The 24,328-nt window shown below is 40.8% G+C and overlaps 4 long non-coding RNA genes and 1 pseudogene across 10 annotated transcripts in view; 2 read left to right on the top strand and 3 right to left on the bottom strand.

Moving 5' to 3' along the window:
• LOC116277101 (uncharacterized) overlaps positions 1-24,328 on the bottom strand; it is a 63,315-nt gene that overhangs the window by 27,564 nt on the left and 11,423 nt on the right. The gene's annotated exons all lie outside the window — the stretch shown is intronic.
• LOC140691581 (uncharacterized) lies at positions 3,345-10,224 on the bottom strand. The gene is made up of 2 exons (XR_012067335.1): positions 10,150-10,224; positions 3,345-3,657 (listed from the first exon to the last, which is right to left on the bottom strand). It is a non-coding gene; the product is annotated as an uncharacterized lncRNA (long non-coding RNA).
• On the bottom strand, positions 16,755-20,518 carry LOC140691578 (uncharacterized). The gene is made up of 3 exons (XR_012067332.1): positions 20,180-20,518; positions 18,131-18,208; positions 16,755-17,019 (listed from the first exon to the last, which is right to left on the bottom strand). It is a non-coding gene; the product is annotated as an uncharacterized lncRNA (long non-coding RNA).
• Positions 17,354-21,940, top strand: LOC140691580 (uncharacterized). Its single transcript, XR_012067334.1, has 2 exons — positions 17,354-17,610; positions 21,654-21,940. It is a non-coding gene; the product is annotated as an uncharacterized lncRNA (long non-coding RNA).
• LOC102537188 (ADP-ribosylation factor-like protein 3 pseudogene) lies at positions 18,284-19,078 on the top strand (annotated as a pseudogene).

Raw genomic sequence — 24,328 nt, 5'->3', positions numbered from 1 at the left:
TTATACAGGAAAAAAAAACTGAGCCACAGTGAGATAAATCATTCTCTAGATTTACACTTGATGTCTTCCCTAAGCCTCTTTTCTCCAAAATAATAGGTCGTCATGAAACCCATCTGCCACGAATGAGCATTCTGGCCTGAATAGCTCTATGAAGATGTTATTAGAAACTGAAAGTATTTGCTAGTCCCGGAGAGAGCAGACAAAGTGGTCCGGGGGGAGAGTACAAACAAAGAATACCCCCAAAGTTAAAAGATGAGTTTCCAGATTCAAAGGGGCCAGCACGGCGAACAAGGGAAGACTCATGCCAAGTCACATCGTCGATGAAACTTAGAAACGTCAGAACGAAGAGAAGATCCTAAAACCTTCCCCCAAAGGACAGGCAAGCCAATGCTGCTTGCGAACAGTCAGGTGTCAAATAGCATTGAACTCCCTACAACACAGGAAACTGCACAACAGTGGAGGAAAGTCTTCAAAGGTTTCAGGCAAAATTATCTCCTGCCTAAAACATTACACCCAGACAAACTATCAGTTATTTCTTAAATTTTATGGTATTCAGAGGCTCAAAACTTTTACCTCCTGCGTAAACTCTTTCTTGGGAAACTACAAGTGAATCTGCTTCACAAGAAAAAAAAAAAAGAGGAAGTAAATGAAGAAAGAGGGAGATCTGAGATACAGGAAACAGAGGATTTAGGAGACTACAGAAAATTCCCAGGAGGTAGTGAAAGAACGTTCTGGAATGACAGCTGTGCGGCAGCACTGGACGGCAAGCCCATATTTGAGCAAGAAGATCAAAAGTCTCGGGAGAGAATTCTCCAGGGATTGGAGGGAGCGGGAACTGATTGATTTGCTGTGTTTGGCTTTCGGGAAAGTTGTTTTTTAGTTGTTTGACAGGTATGTTACGGCATTTGGAAAAAAATATATAGTGATAGATACACAGAAACTAAGCCAATGAAATATAAATGAGGCAATTATCAATTAGAGGAAGAAGAAAAAAACTGTACAAAAAAAAAGGAAAAAAGGAAACAATCAAAGTACCCCACCTGCATGAGCAGCAGAAAAGGTTTACGTAGTCCTATTGATGTCAACAGTGACCACGCATTTAGCCACAGGCTGCAGTTTCACTCTATGGGGAAGGCGGGAGGTGGCGGGGGCGGGGGGAGACTGTAACAGTAGCCTCACCTACAAATCTCAGGGTGACACTGTCTAGAGTTCACAGACCAAGGAGCTGTATTCTAAGTATGTTACTTACAACGCAGAGCAGCAGGGGAAAGAACTGAACTTGGCTCCCCTGGGGTCTCAGTTTGGGAGTTGAAGAGGGACAGTGAGGGGGACTGTTTTCAACAACAAGACTTCCAGGGTGGTTTTTTTTTTTTAATGGTGATGTAATTGACATATAATATTATATTAGTCCCTGGGTTTTTTGAACTTCGAGGCTTTTTAATTTCAAAATATGTAAATATGCTCATGTACTACCTTTTTTACTACCAGTGAAAAATAAATATAGATAAGACAGTGCACTTAAAAAGGGCTCATAGTGAGCAGGCAACTTCATCAGAGATGTTAGTAACTTTAAGAAGCTGCTTTTACAAACTAAATGTCCACTGAGAAATAACTGGATAAAATAAAGGTGTGGCATATATAAACAATAGAATGCTACTCAGCTATAAAAAAGAATTAAATAATGCTATTTGCAGCAACATGGTTGGATCTGGAGATTATCATACTGAGTGAAGTAGTCAGACAGAAAGAAAAATATCATATGAGATCACTTATATGTGGAATCTAAAAAAATGATACAAATGAACTTATTTACAAAATAGAAACAGACTCATAGACATAGAAAACAACCTTATGGTTACCAGAAGGGAATGGGGTGAAGGAATAAATTAGGAGTTTGGGATTAACAGACACACACTACTATATATATAAAATAGATAAACAACAGGGTCCTACTGGGACCTATATTCGACAGCTTGTAATAGCTTATAATGAAAAAGAATCTGTATATGTATAACTGAATCACTGTGTTGTACACCAGAAACTGACAACATTTAAACCCACTATACCTTAATAAAAAATAAATTTAAAAAAAATCCACTTTTAGAAACATATTAGGTGATCCCGATTTGATGATTAAAGATCACAGTTTTGCTCTTTAAAAAAAAAATCTGAATTTAGGAAGTTAATTCAAATGGCCCAAACTGATGGAAAAGGAGCAGAAAAATTATGGATGAGGGACAGTCAATAAGAGGAAGAGCATAAAGAGGAGAAAGTAAAAGAAGACCAAGCAGTTAGAAAAAAGAACTTGAGAAAGAAGTAAACCTTGCAGGCCGGGAACTGTGCAAAGGCTCCCATGTTCACCAGGAACTGGGAAAGGAGAGACTCCCGGACACCTGTGCTGGGCATCCACACACGGACGATGCTCAGAAAGGAAGTAGCTGGAAGGCAAAGATTTAATGCAGGCAAACAAGCATTTTTAAAATTCCTGGTAACTGATTTGAAACTAGTTAATAAAAAGGTTTACTTTTTTTTCCCTTTTGAGCCTTAGAAAGGAGACCCATGAAAGTACATACCTAAGAGAGAGGAAAAAAACTAATAGCTTTTGAGAGGGAAAAGGGACATTTCCAAAGAGGCTGAAAGCTCGTGTGTGTGTGTGTGTGTGTGTGTGTGTGTGTAATGGACTCCCAGGCTGGAGAGAGGGCACTCTCTCTTTGGGGGCACTGGAGGATCTGGGAAAAGCCTACTAGGAAATGCAGGGCTCCTTTTTTCCCTTAATTAGAAACAGGTTTTAACTCAGAATTAAATCGCTTTTCCTTCTTCTGTATTTTAATACCTATTTGTGCTACATCAATTTCCAAATGTTCTGAGTTTCTGCGTAAAATGATATTTCAAGCCTCATTTCCGTTCATCCAATGCATGGTGAAGGCTGAAAGCTTGTCCGACACTATGGAAATTCTACGTCACAGGTAAATGTTTCTAAAGCAAAAGTCATCATTAAAAAAAAAAAGTTATCATTTTGATGTCATCACTATTTACAGTCCCAGAAGCTTCTAGCCCTTTGCACAGTGTGAATGAAGAGAAGAAAACTGCATTATCTGTCCTGAAAGGCAAGCAGACACACTGATTGCTTATTCCACAATTTACACAGTGATTTAATTTTTAATCATTTCTAATTATATTCGCAAGAACTCTAGGAATACCACAGGCCTGGTCTGGGGTATTCTTTTTTCTCCCTCGAGTTCTGAGCCTGGGTCACAGTTTCTGTCCCATGAACAGAAGACCAAGACAAGAACAGGGTGTCTCTGCCAACCCCCTCCCTGCCGGGGGCTAATTATTGCAAAAGGTGCCATGTAAATTAATTGATTTTAATTTATCAATATATAAAAATGTATCTCCTTTAGATACACACGCATACGTACACGTACTCCGTGGAAAACATTTCTTCGTTAGAAAATCCCTGGTTACAAAACAAGAGGCTTGGATTAAATTTTGTAAATTTAGCTTAGGATGTAATCCACAAGGTTGAGGGATGACTGACAGGCCATGTTCTCGCAGGAAGTGGTTCTTACTAACAGAACCGACAGCCTTCGTGTGTCGGGGAGGACGCTCGGGCAATTCGGTGGGAAGAAAGTTCTATGTCTCCGTGATGGGAGACCTCTGTAATAAAATGACAGAAACGGTACGTTTATTCCAAAAACACTGGCGGTGCACCATCCTTCGGGCGCTGAGGAGTCACTAGCAGCCAAAACATACCTGAAAACCCCACCCTCAGGACACCTGCCCGGGGGAGGAAGACAGCCACCGAGGGAAGGAAAGCCAAGGTGAAAGTCGACGTCTTCTTACAGAAGTGTGCTGCTTGGCCCACTGTGTGAGATGTTGTTCATTAAATAGGGAAATTTATACGGATTTTTGCTGTGTAAGGTATTTCTGGATCAGAAAACTTCAAGTTGGAGATTGGTTAATTTATGTGGTTAGAATTTCACTAACGTATAATGAAAATCAGTTACTCAGCAACTCAGCTCTACCATCGATTTGGTTATGGGGCCAACAGGGGTAGCACTTTAGAGTTCAAATCCTAGGCCACGGAGAGCCTGCACATGAAGTGTCATCTTATGCCCTAATTCCTGCATTGTAACACGGTTCTGCTTAGGTGGAGCAAGACCTCCATTTCTGCAACATGCTCTTAATGTAATTTCACGGCTAACGTCTGAGATTAATCAACTTATACCAGCCTTAGCAAATGTCACAACTATCAGATGAGAATTCTCTCCTTACTCCCACATAGCACCAGCAAGAAGACCGGTACACCCACAGTCATGACAATTATTCATATTTTTAAAAGGGGATAGAGAGGTGGGAAGGGACAGGCAAAGAATCACCCAGTTAATCCAGCTGGCTATGGACAGAATTGCTCCTCCATTTACCCTTGGGAGGCAAAAACAACAGCAAGGAGGAGGCAATGAAAGGCTGCCCGGAGTCACCGTCAGCCTGGGAGAGCCCGGCACGGTGACTTTGGGGATCCACGTTATTCTCAGTTCCTCATTAACTGGGGGCTGAGACAGCTAGTGGAATATGGTTATGCTATCTTTTGTTTTATTTTTAATCAAGACAGAGGACAGAGGGAATTCCTTACGGCACAGCACAGAAATAAAAGACCAGTTGGCGAGGCAGTGGCCCTCAGATGTCAGCTTGCATTAAAATCTCCAGGAAGGTTTGTCAAAACACAGATTGCTGGCCCCCGGCATTTCTGAAGCAGTAGGTCTGGGATGGGATCTGAGATCTTGTATTTCTAACAAGTTCCAAAGGATTCTGATGTTGAGATTGTGATGTGGCTATTAAGAGAGATCATGCTTTGACCACCATTTGGGTGACATATACCAAAAAGATGCAGAAAAAGGAGGAGGATATGGTTAGCAGAATTCTCAAATGGCCCTCTTTATCTTGTGCCCCATCCCTTGAGTACAGGTGGAACCTATAAATATGATGGGATATCACTGCCATGGTTAAGTTAATAAGTTGACTTTAAGTAATCAAAATAGATTATCCTGGGTGGGTCGTACCTAATCAGGTGAGTCTTTAGAGGAAAGTGAAGAGTCAGAGAAACAAGCTTCAGCTGGCCTGGAAGAAAGCAATATCCTACTGTGAACTGCCTGGGGGGCCACATGTCACTGATATTTAATTGGACACGTATTTATGAACTGACTAGCATTTGTAAGACTAGTGGGCCGTGCTGCGGATTTAAAAAAAAAATCACAGTTCTGTTCCTCAAAGGGTTGACTGTCGAATAAGAGGGAAAACACAAGAACACAAACAATTTTTCTTCAAGGCAGAAAAATTATAATAAAAGTCCTAAGAGAGAAATAAACAACGTGTTACAGAGCTGAAAGGTAGAACAGGTCACATCTGGCTGGGAATAGAAATACTTAATAGACAAAGAGGCACAGGAGAAAGTTCTGAAAAATAAGTAAGCTTACCATTGATGGAGAGATTGGAAAAAGAAAAGCAAAGGGGCTGCATAAACTGTGAGGAGATATTCGAGGAAGAGAAATCAAATGAGCAAAGGCCTGGAGGGGAAACAAATGCGGGGCCTGTGTGCAGAATGCCCGCAGTCTGGTGTGGCCGGAGTGTGCGTACTAGCAGGGCAGCAGGGGAGATGAGGGCAGAAAAGGAAGCTGGGAAGGCTTCTGAACGTCAAAGGAGGACCAATGCCTGGGAGAAGCAGGTGGGACTCAGTGATAGGATGGTTTACAGAAGTCAGGGGGACCAAACTGGCTGGCTGGACATGACGTTGCTGATTGAAGAACCTCAAATTCCTTCTTTTCTGCTCACAGGTCCAGGGCTGTTTCAGAAACTTATATTACCTTGCCTTTAAATATAAATGTGTGTTTGGGGATATTAAGAATCAGAGTGACACAAGGCTCTGGACTCCTTTATACTCAGAAAGATAATCTTAGTGACAAATTGGAAGCCCCTCCTATGTTTATTTCTCTGGCTGGGTACGTGTACGGAAAACAGCTTTTTCTGACCTGTATCTCTGACTCTTAACTCCAGTTTGGTTTTAAATCCCAGCAGCTTAACCTTTATTGCCCGGGTGGTGGTCTTCATTTGGAGGAATTCTATCTCCTTGGCTTTTCCTTTCTAAGGACAGAAGATTCTCTTTCTGCTTTTCTAATATTGGTCATTAGAAATGGGGCTCTCTCTCTGAGTCAGCAGAATTCCTAGCTTTCTGATACTGTCACCTATTTCCCTGTCCCCACTCCTAGGAGGGATCACGTGGAAGAAAAGAGAGAACACTGTGTCTGTATGTTGAGTCGCATGTCTTTCCTGAAACGTGCAGAGATTTTCCTTGCCTTATTGGCAATTTCAAAAACATTTTTTGAAATGCCCTGTTTGGATTACAAACATTACAAATATCATGATATTTCCTGTAAGAATCACTTCCACACTCTTTCTAAATCACACATAACTTATCTGAAATAAAGTGCTTAGTATTTTAATAATAGTGTTAGTTGACCTCACTCAGCAATATATACAAAATGGTCCCATTATAAAGTTTTTTTTAAACTTTTTTTTAATTGAGTTATAGTCATTTTACAACGCTGTTTCAGGGTCCTGTTATAAAGTTTAATGTGAAAAAAATCAACTTCCACTTCAGCATTTGATGGGGTAGTCTGGAGTATATGAATGCTCTCACAGAGAAAAAAACAGAAAAATAGAAAATTGGATGCACAAAATATACATCTGTTTAAATGCATCAAATAGAATTTGCCAAAGCTGGCAAAAGAATAAATACAAAAATTGAGTAGTCTCACACACACACACATTGAATAATTAAATATATTGAAAACTCTCCCATGAAGAAAACCCCAAGCCCAGACAGCTTCCTTGGGGCAGCCTTCTGAAAATTACAAGAAAGAAAAATCACTAATAAGCAAATTCTCCTGGAGAAGAGAAAAATATCAAATCACAACTCTTTTACGAGAGCAGAAGAATCTTGACGTCAGAATCTGACAAGGACATTACAAGGAAATCACAAGCCAATCTGTCTCTTGAACACAGATGCGAGAGTCCTAATAATCATGTAACAGCAAGTCAAATCCAGCCGTGTAAGCAAACACTGACGGCTGGTGACTAAGTGGCATTTACGACAGGGATGCGAGGGCAGAGCAGCAGTGCGGAGCAGAAACGGCGGTATCGCACATCACGGTCTCATTCTCAGTCTCGGGGAGAGAGCTTTCAATAATTCACCAGTAAGTCTTGCTGTCTCAGTTTTGTTTTTGTAAATAATCGTCAGATGAATAAAATTCTCCTTTATTCCTTGTTGCTAAGAGTTTATATCATGAATGAATGTTGAGTTTTATCTGTGGGGGAAGCAGCCATTGCAGGACCTGCTGCCCCTCTCCTGGGCTGCCCAACAGTGCTCTGAGCCTGGAACATTCCCGAATCTGGAAGCTGGGTTCCAAGCTGTCACTTGACCCTAAATTCTTCTTCCTTATTAGAAAACCATTTCTCCTGTTCTGAGTACACAGTGAACTTCCTTTTATTTCTTAGCCGTATGTTTTGTGTGGCACCTGGACAACCCCCAGTCTGTACGCCCTGCCCCTTGGGAGGGGAATGAGGTCTTCACTGGGTCACGAGGGGCGCCTGCCATCCATAGCCCTCACTGGCCATCAGGAGGGACGTGCTGGCCATGGGAGACCAGAACACTCTGCAGATACTGATTTTTCTGCATGTATTCTCCTTTATCTGAGGGGAACATTGTTCCAACCAGTGCCTTATGTGTTGAGTCCCAACTCCCAGACTGTAGAATGTGTGGTGGGCTGCTACTTCTGAGGGTTGGCATGGTTACGCTCATTGCTGCCCTCCCCTGGGTGAGACTCCTCTCAGGATTGGTACCTGGATCTTTCTGCTCAACATGACCAGGTGCCTTGTGTTGCATCTACTGAAGTGACCATTTCATTCTTTTCCTCCTTTTTTCTCTGTTAGTGAGGTAAATGACACAATCTGATCCTAGTTAGTGCAATAAGGCAAGAAAAATTTTTATGAAAAGAAGTAGCAGGCTTCAGGCACGGCTTGATTTGGTGGCTCAAGAATGTTACCAAGGACCACGTTTCTCTGTCTCTCTACTCCGTCTTCTGCAGTGTCAGCTCACCCAAGGGTGGCTCTCAATGTAGTCAAAATATAGCCACCAATAGCTTCAGTGGCTACATCCTTTCTCAGCCAGAGACAGAGAGAGATAAGGAGACTGAAATGGAGATTGTTCAAACATTCCAAGTAAGAGACCTGAGATTTACCTGATTGGGCTGATTTGGGACACATATTCACCTCTTAACAAAGCCAGGAGGGTACACTGCATGCACTGATTTATCTTGATCGTGTACTCCATCCCTTGAATCCAAGGGTGTATTCAATGTCTATGATCCATGTAGATCCCCAAAAAGAAAAAACAGTTCTTGGGAAGAAGGTAGTGCAGAGGCGCTAAACATCCTCTGTTCAGAGCCCTGCCTGCCTCAGTAATGTCTTCATGGTGCCTCTAGGTCAAAATAAATAATCAACAGATCCTTTTTTTATTCCTTTTAGTATTAAGTAGTCAGGTCCAAAGAACTTAACAATAGTAGTTTGTGCAGCACTCAATAAATGTCACAGCATTTCTCTTGAAAATGAAAAAGATCTCACAGTGCTTCGGTGAGCACACGTCAGCATGGTTTGGGAATGATGGCCATGACAGCTGACGGAGAGGTAGCCACACACGGCCACTGACTTCCCAAGTCAACACCATGGAAAAAACCCACACAGATATTTTGGAACGAAGGACAGAAACTTTCATGAAGGAGAGACTAAGGAAGCATGTTTGTAGACGCTATTTATCAACGTCACATTTTGAACATCCACTTAACAAGGCCACAGACTATTGAGGGACGGAATTTCAGGGAAGGGGCAGAAAAAAAGATGGTAAAAATCAATCCATCCTACTCCCCACTGAGCCAAGAGCTTTGGAAGAGGATGAGAATTCCTGTGCTTGCACGGGAAACCCCACATCCTGGTGGAGGATCCCTGGTTCTCTTCTGCAGTGGCTCCTATGCAGATCTGAGCTCTGACCAAGATAAACTACCTGGCAGATTTGTGATCAAATCAAAGAACTGGATTGATAGTAAGTAAGGATTTTCAGATGGTAAAAAAAATAGACAAAAATAAGAGAATGTTTAATAGCTCTCACTTTTAAAGGTTATGGTTTTTAATACTGAAATAAAAATTTGACCTATAGATAACCAGGGTAATTTCAGTGGATTTTTCTGTCACTTGCTAACACAATATCCAAGGTCTTTAAAAATCTGCTTGAAGGGTTTCTGGGAGTTCACCAGGGCTGTCTCACATGAGCTCTTTAACAAATCTGGTCAGTTTTCACCATGAAGTTAGAGTCAACAAAAATAATTCATCATCCTGTATGATTTTAGTCCCTTTTTCCTTTACCTGCCTCTTGACTGGTCATCACCACATCCCCCTGGGCACAGCCAGGCATCCCAGGCATACAGGGACCACCACATTTTATGTGCATGACGGAGCACTGTTGTCTCTTCCTTCAGATGCCCTCTTGTCTATGGTCTACAGCTGCACAATTTTCCATGAGAAGAGGGGGAGATTGCAGAACAATTCCCCTCCCCAGCACCTTACAACCATGTCAACAGGGCTCCAGTGTAATAACAGGCAATTATAACTGACAGAGCCAGAGCTGCAAGACACAGACTCTATTTAAGAAGGAGCTCTTAGGGAACCCTCAAGATAACAGAGGAAGTGTGAGGGTACAGCTCAGTGGTAGAGTGTGTGCCTAGCATACACAAGGGCCTGGATTCAAGCCCCAGTACCTCCATTAAAAAAAAATCCTAATTACCCATCCCCCAAAAGATAAAGAAAAAAATTTTTTTTAATTTCAAGTAAAATAAAGATAACAGAGGAGGAAAAAAAAAACCACACCAAAACCAAAACCAAATGCTGCACACAAAAACAAAATATCCTAGGGGAAACAGAAGCCTTGGGCCCAGCACAGTCTAGCTCCTGGCCAGACCAACACCTCACACTAAAAGCCTGATTACCTCAGGTCCTCGTACCAGGTAGATCATATCTGGCTTGCAGCAAAAATTAACAAGATACCTTAAAAGGCAAGACGAGGTTAGGACACCCATCTTCCGAATGACACACACAGAAACATCTGTCCTTGTCCAGGTCCTCTTCGCAACGGCCCGCTGACACTGTGTGCTCTGAAGTGAGTGAAGGCAGAAATGAGGTGGAACCTTGGGCTTCACAAATTTGGAAACAAATGCAACTCCAGCTCTGGCTCCGTAGACATATCACCTGGGTCTGAACCCTGGCCTGACCCCTCACCAGCCATCTGCCTTGCCAGCATTTCTACACCTTCTATTCCCAGTCTGCAAAACAGTGCTTACTGTAACATCCACTGCACAGGGTTGTTACGATAGGTAAATGGAATCAGACAAACCGGGCACTTATAAGTGCATGAAGCACATAATAAGCACTCAAATATTAGCTGGGATTACCCACAAAGGCTAAAAGTCACCCATGTCCCTTGTTCCCTTACAATTAATAGTCTTTTATTTTATTTCGATGCACAGTATAGGTAAGTAACAAAGAGCCATGGGGTACTAATTTTCTGGCTGTAAAGAAGAAATATTATTTGTTCCTTTCTAAATTCAACAATTTTGGGAGCACCTTACTACATACAGCGCCTACTGCGTCGGTGCTAACGGGTTCTGATGCCTTCATTTCCTGGTGTTAAAGTAAGAATCACTGTCAGCTGTAGAGATGGACTTAAATGATCAACAATTCTCCATTAGAAGAAAAACTCAATTCTTAGAACAGCATGACTCAGAAATGATGGCTTTTCAGAGCAAATGTGGCCTGATTCTGAGGAGAGAATTTCTAGTAGTGAAACACCCTACTTGACTACTGGTAGTAGAAACCGATGATTTAATTACATTGTATTAGAATTTTCGTTTGTAAATACTGGCTGCGGTTTTGTGTGAGTTGACATCTGAATGGGTCAGGTGGCTGTGGGTTTGGGGCAGGGCACATTATCTCCTGTATATCTTCCTTTCCACTAAAATCTCACAGCATTAACATTTAACATGTCCTATCTGCCTTGAAAGACTCACCGGTTCCCATTTTGGTGCCAGACTTTAATTCTTGATGACAATTTTCTTGCTATGATGCTGTATCCAGTTCTCAATGACTGTTCACAGAAGTGTGGTTCCAGTCATTTTCAATGTCAATAAATACTTACACTCTTGACCTAGTAATTCCTGTACATATACTCTCTCAAATGCGCAAAGACTCACACACACACACATTTGTTGTAACATTTTTGTAATAATAAAAAGCTAGAAGTAATCTAAATATCTATTAGTAGGAGAAAAGCCTAAATACAATTACAGAATTTCCCTATGTTGGAATATTATGCAACCGTATAAAATGATACATATATTATCTCTATTTAAAAGAAGATATATTTATTTATATATCTCTATTTAAAAGATATCTTTAAAAGTAGATATTTATGTACTGATATGCAAATATGTAAATATGCTGAAACTATATTGATGAAAACATCAAGTTGCAGAAGAGCATGGTCTCAAATTCTGTGAAAATAAGAAACAAAAACCACACTGACATACACACAGAGAATTTATAGACAGGTGCAAAACACAACTGTGTTAACATGCTTAATTTTGGGGAGCACAGAAGGGTGAGGGGAGGAGTAAAGGGAGATATACTTTCCACTCGTCAGTCTTTCGAGTTTGAATAACTTAACATTTATTTTATAAAAATAAATAAGTGAACAGAAATAATTTCACAACTGTATATTAGGTATACAAATATGTCACAAAATGATATGTAAGTTACAATCAGATTTAATTTTTTTAAAAACTGTATATATTTCACATATATTGATAAATGCAGGCATGGACTGTGCCTGCAACCACAGAGCAACAAATTACTTTGAAATTAAAATGTTACCCGAAAAAGTATTTATTTGATGAATGCCTCTTAAAATTCAATCTGTACCCATGCTTGCTCATACAAAATATCCAGTAAAACACTCCAGTCATTTATTGGGCCAGAAGTATAATTTCCTGAGGTGCTATTATATTTATTAGTTCACATAATGCCTTTCCCAACAACTGCGGGATATGGTAACAGAAATAAACCAAAGACAAAATGGTAAAAATGTTATGTAATCAGTAGCAGTTGCTTTATTGCAACAGGAATTTTTTTAATCTTTTAAAAAGTTATTGAAGTATATAAAACACACACATATTATAGTGAAAATCATAAACTCGGTGAACTATCACAAAAAGAACACCTTTATAACCACCACCTGGGTCAAGAAACAGAACATTACCACCACCCTAACACCCCCTCGTGGACCCTCCCCATTTCTAAATCCTCCCTCCTCCCGAAAGATAATCAACACTTTGATTTTTCATTACCATAGATTAGCTTTATCTATCTTTTAACTTTATATACACGGAATAATATGGGTAGTGCATCTGCATTGCTGGAATGGACATGTGACAATGTTACTTACACACATGCCACCAGGAGCCCTCTCGGACGTGTGTTTCGGTGCACGTGCCCACAGGTCTGTGTTTCCACCAAGGAGTGGAGGTTCTGGGTCAGGAGGTATGAGTCCACTCAGTTTCGGTAGATAACACAAAGCAGTTTTCTAATTTGCCAGTACCATTTTACACTCCTACTGGCAACACAGGACTACACACCGCTCCACATTGGCTTTTCTATCTTAGCCATTCTGGTGGATCTGAAGTAATACGTCTTCCTGGTTTTAATTTCCATTCCCCTGAAGAGTAAGGGTGTCACCTCTTCCCACCTTTATTGGCCACTGGGATATCCTCTTTTCTGAAGTTCCAGGCTCCTGCTCCCTTCTCATTTGGTTATCTATGTTTTTCTTATTGACCTACAAGAGTTCTTCACATATTCTGGATATGAGTTCCTTGTTGGTTACACAGCTTGCAAATATTCCCTTTTCCTTCATGGCTTTCATTTTTACTTTCTAATGACATCTTTGGACGGTAGAAGTTCTTAACTTTAATGTCATCTATCTCATGGCATGTGGCAATCGCTGTTTTTAGTCAGTACTGTGTTCTGTTTAAGGAAGCTTTGCGTCTCCTAATGCCCTGAAGATGATCCTCTTTCAGTTTCTGCAAGATTTAATGTGTAACACTCCGTATTTATATCTACAATCCACTTGTATTGGATTTTTGTGTATGATATGAAGCCAGGGTTAGGCTTCATCTTTTATCACGAGTAGCCAGTTGACAAAACATTTAGCAAAAGATGCCTCCTTTCATAAAACAAGAGTCCATACGTGTATATGAATCATACATCATATGTGTATGAATCAGTTTTGAAACATCTTCTCTGGTCTATTGGTCTTTTTCTCAGTCCTTTTGCCAATTCACACTCTTAATTACTTTGTTTTGCAATAAATCATGGTTCCTCCATCCTTCTTTTTCTTTCTTCAGATTCTTTGCTGTCTTGGCCCTCTCTGCATTTCCATATAAACTTTAGAATCAGCTTGTCTGTTTTCATAAAAGCCTGCTGGAATTTTTATTGGGTTTGTTTGAAGATATTCATTACATTCAACTCTCTGCATTTAGGGAGAACATCTTTACAATGCTGAATTTTCCAAGGCGTACACATTTATTAACGTCTCCCAGGCTTTTAATAATGTTTTAAAGTTTTCTACGTAAAGGTGTACATCTTTTATTAAGCTTATTCCTAGGCAGTTGATGCTTTCAAAACTATTCTATGTGGTATCTTTAATTTTTTTTCTTCTTTCAAGGTCCTACTTCTGTCGGTGAGGTGAAATACAGCTGAGTTTTGTATACTGGTGGTGTACTCAGCTTTCCTACTAATACTGAAATTCTAAAAATTTATCTGAAGAGCCTTTGGATCTTCTTTGAGCCTATCACTTCCCCTGTGAACAACATATTCTGCTTTTACTTTCCCATCCTATGTGTTTCATGTCTTTTTCTTACCTTTCTGTACTGGCAAGGACCCATCACGATACTGATTAAACATGCTGATTCTGGGCAAAGTTATCTCACCCAGGTCTTAGTGAGAAGGTTTTTGTCACTCCATCAATATAAACACAATGTTTGTTATAAGTTTTTTATAGGTGCTCTTTGTCAGGTTAAGTACATTTCTTTCTATTTCTAGTTTCCTAAAAGGTTTTTTTTTTAAATCACAAATGAATGTTGAATTTTATCCAATGCTTTTTTTCTGCATCTACTGAGTATCTTATCATTTTTATTCTTCAACCTGTTAATATGATGAATTAATTAACTGATATTATAATGTTGAATAAGATGTGCACTCCCCAGATTCTTTCAACAGCCATACGTCCTAGCACCTTTTGGACAAAGGCATCTGGTGGTTCCTTTTGCAGAATCACCCGGGCCTTCTCCATTTCTCAGCCTCCTTCTCCATGTCTTTCTGTTTCTCTCCTTTATCACTGTCCCCCGCCCCCCAACACGGGGCCTGACACCCACGGGGTCACAGTAGATGCTAGCACATAACAGACATGAAACATCTGCTTGCAGATTAGACAGTCTGTATGTATCACACCTCATGGACTCTGTTAGACCTTTTTCTTTTTAGTCCCATCACTGTTTACATATTAGGAAAGCGCCCAGCACAATGAAGCATCTGTTTAGAACGCCCTTTAACAAGCACATTTAAAAATTGGTAGACAATGTAGGTACTATGTTTCTATGAGAATATTCTGATTAGGATTTCTGGAGATTCTCTGTTAATTTAGATTGAGGAACAGGCTTTGGCATCTGAGAGACATTGGTTCTGAGCCCTGCTCTAAGGCAGGACCACGGCTGGCACACACGAGGAGCACCGAGGAGGCGGGGCGGGTAGGAAGGAGGACGATGGCGACTGCAGGGGACAAGGCTGGAGACGTGGGTGTGCGCATGTCGTGCAGACCTTGACCACTGTAAGCACTCTGGATTTGACTTATGAGAGGTGAAGCCACTGGAGGGTTTGAGCAAAGACTGTGTCCTGACTTGATCTGTGACATAATCTGATTCGTTTTAACAGGGCAACGCTGGCTGCTCTGTTAAAACAGGCTGAAGGACAACATCAGAAACAGGGGACCCGTGAGGGACACTCGTGACACAAGAGTCCAGGCGGGTGACAATGGTGGCCGGGCCCTGGTGGCAGCAGGGGGACTGAGGACAACTGGTCCAATTCTGGGGGGATTCGGAAAGTAGAACATATGATTTTTCTGGAAAATTGAACAAGGGGTTTAAGAAAACGGGGAGTCAAGATTAACTCCGGTCTGAGCCTTCTGAAGGACGGGATTATTACTGTGTGAAGTAAGAGATGGACACTGAGAAGGAGCAGGCTGGAGTTGGGGTGGGGGTCCCAGAAGCTCAGTCTGGGGCAGTTTAAGTGGGCCATCATACTGGCTGTCCGAACGCAGAAGCCAAATCAGGCCAGAGCTCACAGACTAGGTCCAGGCTGGAGACACTGTCTGGGAACCACTGGCCAAGAGACGAGAACTAAAGCCAAGGGCATGGATGAAGTCGCTGGAGGAAAGGATGCAGACAGAGAAGGAAAGGCATCTGTGGACGGACCCCCAGCACTTGACAATATTTAGAGACTGGGGAGAGGAGTATGAATGGGTCAGAGAGACTGGAAAGGAGCCGCTTGAAAATCGTTAGGGAAACCAGGCAAGCGTGGCGTCCCAAAGGCCAAGTGCAGGAGGTCTTTGGAGGACAGAGGGTCCCTGCGAGGATTTGCTCTCGCGGGTGCAAGGACTAACTGCTGGCTCTCACGATGCCGCGGCGGGTGTACTCCCGAAGGGAGATACCGAGGCAGAGGAGGGGAGGGAATCCCAGTCCCTGGGTGAAGGAGGGGCTGCGAGACTCAGTGCATATGCAGAGGGGTCCTGTACTGGTCTTACTGCCAGTTAAGGAGAAATGCTTTTTTTTCCTGCCATCTACTGAGTATCCTGTAACTCAGTAGATGTTTAAGGTTTTCTATATACAAAAATCAGAAAAGTTAAGGAGAAAATCGGAAGAAAATAAAAAATGCAAAAGTCGTTAAGCCATCTGAGCAATAAGGGAGAACATCGTAATACACCTGTGAAAGTCTGGAATGAGGCTGCAAGTCTCCTTCCCCGGCGGGGTTACTTTGATCTTCAGAGACACTCCATTAATAATGTCATGCTTTTCACCTGGGAGTGGGGTCGGGCACTCCTGTTGGATAATGTTCAATTTCTTCCTATTATTCAATATGCAATTAAACTTGCTTACCAGTCCCTTAGCAGACTGTACACACACACACAACACACATCCAAGAGTATTTCTGAACAGCAACTTTAGCTTTCAAGGAGAGTATGTTTCCTAATTTTCACTGTTTCCTAAAAACCAAATGTGATAGGATATTCTTTTGCAGGCTTAGTTCATGACCAAGCTGGAAAGAGAGATCTGAGGCAAAGCCCACGGCCGTTAATGTTCCAGACACACAATATACAGTGAAAGACTAAAACGACCCCCGGTGTAGAATTTCTACCTCTGTACTGACATGAGCATTGAGACTAGAATGTTTCACAAATCTGAATTCTAAAACTTTGACTTGATCCATACATTACATACAGAGCAGTAAAACGTTGACTTTGAAATATTAATGTTTTTATTACAATACTGAGTTTGAGATTTTTTTCAATTGTAAAAAAAATCATGAATTATTAAGAACTACTGTACAAGAGATGTTGTTTCATTAAAAAAAAGCCACCCTAGAGTTCATATCCTGAGCGAGCGTAAAATAAAGCCGGCTGAAGGTTCTGCGCATACTTGGTTGCTTCCTTTATCACAACAGTTGTGCTCCCACCCCTCCCCTACCCTGTGAAAGGGGAGGGGGGTCGTTGTGGGGAGGGAGCCGCTGGCTGGGGCAGAGAAACAGGAACCAACCCTGGGCCAAGAGGAAAGGTGCTTAGTCATTAAAGGACATCCCCTACCTAGTCACCGCAATACCTAGGCTTGCTAAGCTCTGTCAAATACCTCTCCAGGTTTCACGACAAAGCCAAGTCACTTAATCGTAAATAACTTCTACGTTTGTTTCCTTAGGATCAGCCTAGTATTCATCTGGGCTTTCCACACTGCGGCCTCTACCCACACCCCCACTGGGTGAACCATCTTGCTAAAACCACCTATCTGAGCTCCAGTTTCCAAAGAATGCTCCTGACATCATAATGTTATTATGAGGATCAAGGGAGATTTCAAGCGATAAAGAGCCCAGAGCTCTTGGAACTATTATTGTGGTTAATAAAAATACATTGGCTTACTAATTCTAACGCTCTTTCAAGAGCTGGGAAAGGAGGCAGAAGTCCCTGCATATAGAACATGGTCTTGAACTTCAGTGTCACTCATGATATTCTTGCATGAAATTAGAAGAACCCAGCACAGGTACATGAAGCCAAGGGTCCCTCTCCCCAGGTCAGCACATCCCTTGAAGTTCTTCAGGGCCCTGTGCACACAGATGAGCTGCACACACTCACCTAAGGTAAAGTCATCGTCTCTCTGTTTTCTTTTCTTTTTTTTTTTTGACATATTTTTATTGAAGTACAGTCAGCTGACAGTGTTGTGTCAATTTCTGGTGTGCAGCACAATACGTCAGTCATATAGGAACACACATATATTCACTTTCATATTTTTTCTCACTATAAGTTACTATCAGATATTGATGATAGTTTCCTGCGCTAAACAAACACAGGCATTAACACGGATGGGAAGACTGTAAATGTTTTAGGACAAAAACTGCACACATGTTCAATCATTTTGTTTGAAAACACTGGTGAAATAATATTTAGCAAAATGAAAAACTAAAGTAAGGTAAACCAAGAGAACAGGTGTTAGGGATTCAATTAATGGGAGCCATCACAGATTTCATTACAGCATTCATAGCAGACTACAGATTTTTAGGAGACTTTCACAACCTACTTTCTGCCCTGAGACCTGCTTTGAACCCAAGGAGAATTTCTGAGGAGTCTGAATCAAAGAATCGTGAGCTGAACACATCCTACCTGCCCACCTCCACCGACATCTTCCTGGACATAGCAGCGTGCACCTTTCTGAGGACGGGATGCCAGGGCACTGGAATTCTGCAGTTTAAAAGAGAGAATCCTCTGGTAACGGGGAAGGCAGCAAGAGGAGGTGGAGGTGGACGAGGAGGAGGAGGGACCCGGCGGGAGGATGGGCTTACTCTCAATTTTGCGCAAATTGAAAAGTGCACCAGACCAGGAGGTGAGACTCCTTTTCCTGGGCTTGCATAATGCTGGCAAGACCACTCTTCTGAAGCAGCTTGCATCTGAAGACATCAGCCACATCACACCTACACAGGGCTTTAACATCAGAAGTGTACAATCACAAGGTGTTAAACTGAATGTATGGGACATTGGTGGACAGAGGAAAATCAGACCATACTGGAGGAATTATTTTGAAAACAGATATTCTCATATATGTAATTGACAGTGCAGACAGAAAAAGATTTGAAGAGACGGGTCAGGAACTAGCTGAATTACTGGAGGAAGAAAAGCTAAGTTGTGTGCCAGTGCTCATCTTTGCTAATAGGCAGGATCTGCTCACGGCGGCCCCTGCCTCTGAAATTGCAGAAGGACTGAATCTGCACACTATCCGCGACCGAGTCTGGCAGATCCAGTCTTGCTCAGCTCTCACGGGAGAGGGCGTTCAGGACAGCATGAACTGGGTCTGCAAACATGTCAATGCAAAGAAGAAATCAAATCTAGACGAATGGAGATGCAGGAGTTGCGGGAGCTGAATTCTGTCCTGAAGAACACTAATTTGCTGCTTTCTGACCAAATGTTTTCCCATCTGTGTACAGCTACAGCTGTGTGAAGAGAGGGAACAACACAGTTTAAAAAGAATCCCCATTCCAGCAGTAGATTTAACTGATCTCTGAGGTTCAGTATCATTTTTCAAATAAAGGAATTATATTATTTCCTCTGCATTAAAAAAAAAAAGACAGAATCCCGACCCCTCCGTATCTCCAACTGTTCTTACCCTACTCTATTTTCCCATAGCATTTCATCCTCTTTTAACATGTTATATAACATGTTATATAATTCACTTATTTATTATATCCATTGTTTATTATTTGCCCCATTCCACTAGAATGGAAGTTCTGCTTGGTGAGCATTTTTGCCTGTCTGGTTCTTTGATGTATCTCAAGAACTCAGAACAGAGCCTGGCACACAGAAACAGATCAATAAATATTTGTCAAATGAATGAAAAAAATGAATTCTTCTTAAGTGCCCCTCTTTAAAAAGATTAGGCACTCTCGCTTGGTTCCAGGGCAGGTTTATAAGGTTAAATGGCCTGTTTTGACATCTTTGGCTTAGTATTTGATCTGTTTTATCTTACCTGGCACACAGCTCTGCCCAGTTTTCTAAAAACAATCCAGCAATATTTTGTACAATGACCTTACCACACTGACCTTTCTCCATACTGAAAGAATAATCATTCTTACGCCTGAAACTAATGGTTGGCTCCACCCAGAAACCCCTTAAGCAATCCTTCTGTTTCACTGTCATTTCTTTTGTTCTAAGATCCTTGCTAATGACTCGGATGACTTTTAGGAGGTATTCTTTGTCTGCTGACATTTCTTTGTGGAAAATTATTAGTATCTATATTTATATTCTAAATTTTTTTTCTCGGGTAGTGTGACTAGACCCTCATCTTTTTATCATTATTCTTAGATATCCAGTGACTATATTGTTTACCTCATTTTACTCTTTCAGACTCTCAACCACTACACCTTACATGTATTTGTATCTGTGTAAAACGATCTTTATTTCTGTTGTAAGCAGTCTCAGTTCTGAGACACAACTATGTTACACCGTTTTGACTTTTATCTTTAAAACAGTTTTTGATAGGCTTTCGCGATTTCTTCTTGCTCTGCCACCATTTGGACTACAACAGTCCTGGTTTGAAAAAGCAGGCTGCCATGTGTTGTGAGCGATGCGTGCTTCTGAGATCTTGCCCCACTGTTTAAATTTCCTCCCATAACAACTAAAACATCTTGCGATATCTGAAAAAAAATTTCCGCCCCTCACCTCTTTATTTCTGTTGTTTCTTCATTTCTCTATTGGCTAATTTAAAATGTGCGTATTGAAGGCACAGCACCCGGAGAGTCCTATACATTAATTTTGTATCTGGTTGGGGATTTATTTTAGTCCAAAAGGAGTTCATTATGAACTCTTGGCTCCATACACTACATTAATGTAAAAACTTTCAGATTACGTTTCAAAGGAATCTTCGTCTTACGTTTGTGGGTTACGCTAGCAACGCTGTAATGTTAGATTTTTCTCCCAACTCATAGCTTCCCCCATTTCCAGAGGTATTCACTCTAGAAGATATATTACTGACTTTTTCTGTGTCCGTAATTCCAAAGACGTATTGTCATGTGTCCCCACTTTCATGGAAAATCTAGATTCCCTTCTATTCCCCGGACACTAAATTCTAATTCAGAATTTAAGTTGTTCTGAATGATGGAGATCCTTCAATGTCTGACGGCTGCTTTCCTTTTTTGTTTTTGCCTAGTCATGTTGAAGTCGTTTGCTCCCCAAAGCAATCTTTTCTTCCTTGGCTCTCAGAACTCAGGTGATGTCTACGTAATGGTGTGCAACATGATGGCTAATCTCACATTTAAACCCCCATTTGAAAAGGTCTGCCACTTTTCCAGCTTTTTTGCTCTCGGGTTACGTTCAAGTTCAGTCCTCTGAGACTGTGTTCTCCTCCTATCAAGACTCTCTTCCTAAACCAGCCATTGATGGTAGTTTTCTATCAGAGAAGATATTTAAATATATATATATATATATATACTTCCGAGACACAGTCATCACTGTAACAGGAGTTACTAGCCATGGTCTCTACCATAAAGGAGTTTATAATGGAGCATGAGAGACAAGACACAGAACAATTGATTATGAAATAAAGATGATGAAAAACTCGGTGTGGGTGGTCAGAGACCAGGGAAATCAATGAAGAATGAAGGGTGGCTTGGGAGGGATGGGGAGAAAGCAACTTCTGAAGAATGGGAGAAGGAGAGAATGTTTCATGTTCTCGGAACTAGGGAAGAAGGCGTTGAGAGAGAACTACAAGTCATTTGAAATTGTGTACACTATGAGAACCTTTACAGAAATACTGAACATACAACAAAATAGTCACTATTTCTGCTCATAACCATTTTTCTGAATGCCAATGTTTCCTGTATGCTTTAGAATCTTATCCTGGCAAAGCCCTGGATATGCTTTTGTTTATCAAGGACAACAGAATTTAAACGTGGGATTTATAGTTAGGACCTGGGTTTGAGTCCCAGTCTAGACTATTAGGAACCATGTGACGGGAGTCTCTCTGAATCTGTGCCTACACGGATCTATTAGTGCTGTGATGAAGCTCCAACAAGACTACGGTGATAGGAGGTTACGAGGCCCTGCACCCTGCACACTCTCTATTGAATCGCTAAGTGTCCATCAACACACGCAGGGTATTTCCCGCCTTCCTTTTACTTCTTTTTTCTATTCACAGGGGAGGCATGATTCGCCATTTTATTGTGGAAAGAAGCTTTCATTCTTCATCTGGGACATGACAGCAGTCACTCTCCAGTTAGAACTAAATGACTGAATGGCGAGGTGGGGTGGGCTGGGGACGAGCTCATCTGCCCTCACCTCCAGCACCCTCTTTCCCCAGGACCAAGCAATTTTCCTGTGTAATGAACTGTGTCTGCTATCAAGTGGCCTGGAAATTAAGAGGTCCAAAGCATCTTTCCCAGTCCCCATTCCCTATTTGGTACCATGATGTCTTTTGCTGCTGTATCGCTGATCTGTGTTTTCCAAGGCTGTGCAAAGGAGAAACGCGAAAAGGAATGGAACTACACAACAATTGTATCTATGGGGGGAAAGCGTCAATCAATTCTGAACTATTCAGGGGATGTTTTCTAGCTGATGGGTTGTCAAATTCTTTGCATCAAGCACTTCTGCCCAGTTGATAACCCTTTGGTCAGTTCGACTAGCAGTGGAAGGGGAGCACACGGAACAGGGTGTGCAACCAAGCAACCCCCGACCTGGACTGCAGTGTCCTGATTTACATTCACAACATACCTAAAGTCTGGAGAAAGTGAGTGCAAGGGAGGACAGAAGCATAATTAGGTAATAAGGAAAAGAAGAATTCAGGCCATACATTTTCTTGATTTACTATGACTTCTACAGACACAGAAAATACAATAAAACTGGGAAGAACTAATCAATTTATTCAATCATCTCAAGAGACTAATTATATTTTTCTCATGTCATCAATGTTTTTAATCTCTTTCTGTTTGCAGATAATATCTGAGTAATTTCTTCTACTAAACATTCCTGCTATTTATAAAGTTTATGCTGAACACATATATTACTTTTTGGCATTTATTAAAAATGTCACCAGTCAGCTAATGAAAATATCTGCCAAAACATCTTTCCTATCATTATAGTTTTAGTAAAGAAACTGTAACATGTATTTGTCAGTGACTTGATCAATCAAAAACACAATATCAAATGGGTGAAATTAGGAAATCAGTTGTTACTAAAGAGAAAAGATATTGATGATAGTAATTAATTCAGTGTATGTAAGTGACTAAATTCCACAACTACTTAGCAACATTAAAATAATGTAAATTGCTAGCTATACTAACAGCAAAACGTGTTGAATAATGTTGATTCCAAATGTGTGTGCCTCACGATGTACTATTTTAACTAGGAATGACTTTACCTGTAACTAAAATATTGCTACTGAAAGTAAAACAACAGAGTTATCTAAACTTACACAGCAAAAATGTAAAACAGTATCAAAGCTGGGGTAAATAATAATTTGGTTTTTTGTGGGCATTTTAAATGATCTGTAGCAACAAATTTATAAACTAACCCAGAAGGGAAAGTGTGACTAAATTCAATTGCGTTTGACAGTTAATAGAACATCCTGGCCAAAATTCTGGCAGATAAATTCAGAGACAACACTGGTCATAAAACTGAAGCCAGTCCTTCGCAAAAACCTCCAGAAACAAAAAGCAAATATTTTTCAAAAGTTTATCAGGGTGGACTTAACATAATAGTCAAATATTTGATATGCCATTTTAGTTCAGACCTCTTTTCACTCTGCCTTTTGTGTCTATTTATTTTTGACATTTTCACTGTTTAAAAGCACCTCCATCAGAGGGTAAGCAAGAGAAAGGGAAAAAATTAAAAATAATCAACTCAATTTACGTCACTGAAGAGAGTTAATATTACAGAAGTTCTCATAAAACACAAAGGCGCTGATTATTCAAAATTCATTAACATTTGACTTTAAGGAGAATTTTTATATTATACAGCCAACTTATACAGTAAAACTTCAAAATTTGATGTCTTAACAGTTTTCAAAATAACTTCCCCACACATGATCTCATGGGATATCCACCAAGACCCTTTAAATATAAAAAGAATTTTCATTTATGTAGTGAAATTCAGTTTAATTCTACAGAGAAGGAACTCAGGCTCAGATAAGTCAGGCGATTTGCCCAAGGGTATGCCCCCAGTAAAGAGCGGAATGAGGACTCTCAAATCTCATTCATTTATTCATTCACTCATTAATCCTTCTTTTGCTAATATTAAAACTTCTCTTCCATTCCTTAAAATCCCTTTGCCCGGGGAAGATAGAGGAGAGCAAGAAAAACCATCTGAGATCAAGAATTTTCTATAGAAAATCAGCAAAAGGGGAAACTGGCCAGAGCTGTACGCTTTGGATGTGGATCAAAAGTACAACAGGGACCTGTAATTCTGCTACAGTGGGGCTAAGGCTCACCGTACCTGTCTTACAGCTTTCATTATCTTTTTTTAATATGTATACTTTTATTGAAGTATAGTCAGTGTACAGCCTTCATCATCTTTTGAGTTTACAAGCACCTCCCCTTAGTGAATAACCTTACCTCAAAACAGTTTTCAGGAGGATTACCCAGCGCTTTGGATCCATTACTAAAAATTCATACTATCATTCATGTTTTTAAATAGATGAATGTGTTCATGATACAAAATTCAAAAGGTGTGAAGATATCCAGTGAAAAGTCTCTCTCTCTCTCTCTCCCTTGTACTTTAGCCCCCAGGAACCCCTCCTGGAGGCAAACATTGATTATCTGTGGAAGGACACACGTTAGCAATCTACCCTTGTGCACGTGGATGACTGTGTGTAAATGT

This window comes from Vicugna pacos, chromosome 35 (assembly GCF_048564905.1).
Source record: "Vicugna pacos chromosome 35, VicPac4, whole genome shotgun sequence".
Taxonomy (NCBI): domain Eukaryota; kingdom Metazoa; phylum Chordata; class Mammalia; order Artiodactyla; family Camelidae; genus Vicugna; species Vicugna pacos.
The sequence above is the reverse complement of the archived record's forward strand: the minus strand, read 5'-3'. Positions and strand labels throughout refer to the sequence as shown.